This window comes from Merops nubicus, unplaced genomic scaffold (assembly GCF_000691845.1).
Source record: "Merops nubicus isolate BGI_N331 unplaced genomic scaffold, ASM69184v1 scaffold20304, whole genome shotgun sequence".
Classification (NCBI taxonomy): Eukaryota; Metazoa; Chordata; class Aves; order Coraciiformes; family Meropidae; genus Merops; species Merops nubicus.
This window is the reverse complement of record NW_008606505.1, coordinates 115,028-119,675: the sequence shown is the minus strand read 5'-3', so window position 1 is coordinate 119,675 and position 4,648 is coordinate 115,028.

The following is a 4,648-nucleotide window of genomic DNA, read 5'->3' as shown; positions in this document are numbered from 1 at the left end:
ACTTTTGGGGCTATATGAATCTGAGGCACATGGTTTCGTTGTAGCCCTACGCTGGACTCTCTCCAGCAGTTCCCTGTCCTTCTTGAACTGAGGGGCCCAGAACTGGACACAATATTCCGGATGCGGCCTCACCAATGCAGAATAGAGGGTTCCACAAGACATGCCCACTAAGTTATCTCCAAGTGATAGTCGGCCTGTGCATGCACTTGTGAAATTGCACTGTTCTCTTACTTAAGGCAGGACAACGTTTTCCTTTTACAGATCTCTGGGGGGCTTCTGTTCACTTACTGTCCTCTTCCTCTCTTTTGCTCCGAAGGAGATTCTGTAAAATAGGATCTTCATAATACTGTTTTTGTTTTTTTTTTTTTCACTAGTGAGACAGAATGATTGGGTGTTGAAAATTTCTCATACGCTTTAGTTGTTCCACATTTTTCAGTACTGTCCTCAGGAACCCCTTTTGGCCTTTTTACTAGTCATGTGCTTTCCTCCTCAGAGATTACTTGCTGTGTCATTACTCCACTTTGTGCAACTTGTGATGTCCTGCTATAGTCTGCTGAAATAGTTGCAAGATTATTTTGTCTTTGGAAGGTTTGTATGACTAGCCATTGTACTTTATTCCAGACTTTCAGGCTTCAGACTGATAATATTCCAGATATGCTAGGATTCCCCTAGGGATCCCCTAAATAGTGTTCCTTTTTAAGTCCTGGGTTATATTGCTTTTGTGACTTACAAATTATTAGTTTGGCATGTGCCACTTGATATATGGCACTAACTCAAGTTTTCAAACCTAAACCCCTTCTTACCGATTGATCCTCTTAGAGGATCCTAGTCTAAAAAACTTTGTTCCTGCTCCCATTCACCATTCTAGGTGATGACACAAGGCCTCTGTGCCCCATGGTGTTTGACCAACCTTTCAGTATCATTGTTCTGGCATTGAGCCAGAGTTTCAATCACAGGGAATTTGTGAAGTCTCAGATAAATGACTGTAAATGTTCTGTATCCTCAATGAATACCAAAGTGCCTCTTTGAATGAGGTCTGAATGAAAGTAGCCTCATTTTTCTTACTATTATCATGCTTTCTTTAACACCCAATTTGAAACTAATGTAGTAGCCTTCTCTGACGATGAAAGAAGTGGAAATCTGACCTAACCACTTCCTTTTCTGGCATCTTTAAGGGTTATTGGGTGTCATGATCTTTTCTGGCTTATCTGTGAATACTTCGGTTTAGCATCAAAAGCTCCCCTGGCACCAGGCTTCTCCATTAGCACTTGGTGTGTACTGTGAGAAACAGCTTATTTTCGGTCTTTGATGGACTGTGGGTGTTAATCACCAAGGCAAGTTCTTTATTCTTTGTAATCTTCTTCAGATAGCTCTCCAGCTTGGAAATGTCACTCAAAATAAATGTCAGCACCCTTAAGACTAAATACTCATCCTTTCACTGGATCAAGCCTCAGCTAGATTTCTCCTGTGTTACTCTTGGTGGCACTGGATTTCGACTTCCCCAAACCAGCTGTCAAGAGGGAGGCTCTCTGTCGTTGTTCAGATCTGTAGAACCTGACACTGTGCAGCACAGAAGTGAGAAGTTCACAGCAGATACTTTTTGATATGAAGAGAAAAGGAGGCTGGTAACTGACAGTCTGTCTACAAATCTTAAATATTCTTCCTTTTTAAGTTCCAGATTGACACTATATCTGTTGACATTCAATTGTTATAGAGAGGAATAATTTAATATCTCATGAATTTAAAGGTATTTCTTTTCATACAGCCACAGGAAATACTTTGGTTTCATTGTCAGTGAGAACCATTATTAAAAGGTCTCTTCCATTCAATTTTTTGCTATGCTGAGTGCTTTGTTTTTAGTTGAGGTCTTAGAATTAGTGGACACAGCTCAGATGGAATAGGTCCTTTTTATTTACACGCTTGAACAGTTGGCTAACAAAAGGATCATCAAGAGAATCAAGGTTCTCAGTCCACTAGGACATCACCACTGTGAACTCTTGCCTATCCTTTATAGGCCACATGGCATTGTCATACCAGTGTGATGCTTTTTCACATCAGATGAGACTTGCAAACATGGATACTAGACATGCAAACATCTCATTCGTGTAAGAACACGAGTGGTCTTACGACAGGGAGGTGAGTTTTTTCCTACAATATTAGCAGAATTTGTCCAATATGTGCAGAAATACGCCCTTCCATTTTCCTTCCCATCTAGATTAATGTCATGGACACATTGTTCCTAGAATAAACAGCTCACTGAGACAATCCAATAGCTTTTAAGTGACGGAGCTGAAGACTCTGTTCACCAACCTGCAATTGCAGCATTTACAAGACAGATCCTTCAAGTTGTTTACTGACAGTTGGTAGACACAAAAAAACAGAGCAGACACACAAAAAAAAACATGTCCATCTTCATATGCAGACTGTTCAGAAGTTTTTCAGGTTATGTCAATGCACCTTCAGAGTTTCCTGAAGCATAGTCATCATCTTTCATTAGGAAACATCATGAAAATGAAGCTACACAGTTCACAGAGGCATTTGCCAAATGAGGTCTCCCTACCTTTATCAAATACTATGTCATTATGAGAGTATCAAATTAGACATTACCCTTGCTGTAACGGTCCTGCAGTACTACTAAGACACAGGATTCTGAAGTTTCAAGCAATAGGATGAGATATGTGCTTGTTCAAAGTGTGGTTAAAAGTGGTCCTAGAGTCCTCATGAGGAGTTCTCAGTGGAGGAGGCTTATGGTTAGAAAGGAAATGAAACAGTGTTGGGCATGCTTAATTTTAGTACATGCTGAGTATGACTGAGGATGGAATATATATATATATAACCACTGTGGGTATTGCAGAGGGAGAAACATACCCAATCTGGAGTGATATGCTCTATGTGTATACATTGTGTGAACATTCACATGAGTCACCCGCTGTGATGAACTCCTGTTCCAAGCAAACAACTGCTCCTTTTTTGTGTGGATGCTGAAGAAGTGGATCAGAATGCTAGACATATTCTAGCAGAGAGGGACTTGTTTAGTACCACCTTTTAGTTGCAACTCCCAGCTGAGACCTCCAAAAGCAAATCTAAGTATTTCTTGCCCATTTAGGTGAGTTTGGGTTGCTGTTGTGCCAACTGTCTGTTACAGGAGCATTCTGCCTCAGCTCCACTCAACAGGAGGTTTATGCTGGCAGGTGACACCTAATAGCTAAGAGGCAGTTTAACAAGCAGCTTGGTGCAGCTTTCAGCTGCTAGTTACCAGCTCCTGCTCAGACACAGTTAGCGACTGTAACCACGTGAAGTGTTTCTATGTGTGATAACACATCAAAAGCAGGTTCATATTTGGCATGATAGGAGGCATGAATGAGCTCATGCTGGAATGAACTTGCACAAGGATAGACAAGTGAAGCAGCACTCCCCATAGATCTGAGGTTCTTACTACCTGAGAGCAGTGGCATTGGATTCCATATGAACCATCTTTCTGTGCTGTTTTTTTTTGCTTCCTGTTATAGTTTCATGTCTTCTGGGTCTTTAAGAGAAATAGTGTGCTAACCCCACTCTGGTAGGTGAAAGTTTGAGTGACACCCATTATGTTACTTGAAGATAAATATCTAGATGAATATGAAATGAAAAGCATTCATATCTAAAGTATGTCAGATTCCTATTAAAACATCTGTGTCATCTTAATGCAAAGGCTCATTTCTGGCCATGCCGTCCAGCCTCAGGAACTGAGTATAGTTTTGGTAAAGGGTCACAGCCTTTCTGTTGGTCTCTTCTCATATTCCCTCCAGACCAACTGTGGTAATAAATATACTTAATAAAAGAGGAAGACCATCAGGGAGTTTTGAATAGTGACCAGTAGCACTTAGGTTTATTTCTTGTCAGATTAAATAAGATTGCTATGAACAATTCCAATGCCAGCTTATGAATACTCAGGCATGATATTAAAGTGATTTGAATAAATCAAGTAAATGGCCATATGCAATTGTAAGTGTATGCAAGGCCGTAGCACTTCCTTGGTTGCAAAATTGGAAATTTATTAAATTGCATTCAAAAATAGGTCTGTTATTGATATTTGCATAAAAGTGTATTGTGTTTTCTGCTATTTGGCAGCTAATATTTCTGGAAGGGAAATGGATGCAAGGGAAAATTCTGTGAGTTTGTGCTTCTGAGGGGAGTGTATGAGAAACTGTAGTATACGGTGGATCAATACTTTTGTTTATCAGAAAATGGCTTTTGTTAGTTTTCAGCATGTATCAGTGACAATTAAAGATTTACACTGTTATACTTTCAGGTAGTTTGATGTAATTATGGTTATTTTCAGCCAGTTCCACTAATAATGCACAAAATACTAAGAATGGTCTATTAATTTTTGAAGTGTTGCTTTTTGGCATATATGTCATTCATCATGTGGTACTTGTGTTGTGTACATAGGAGTGAAAGATCCCTTTTCTCTGAAGCAGTATCTGTTCCAAAAGTATCTTACATTATTGTTTTGGTCATTTCTTATACTGACAAAACAACCCTGGTCTCTTTAGTAGTTTTGGTTTTACATGAAGCATCTAGACTTCTGTATACTTGCTCTGAAACATAAGTATGTGGAGGGGAACAAGCTATTCAAGAACAGAGTAGTGTTTCTGCTTTTCCTGAA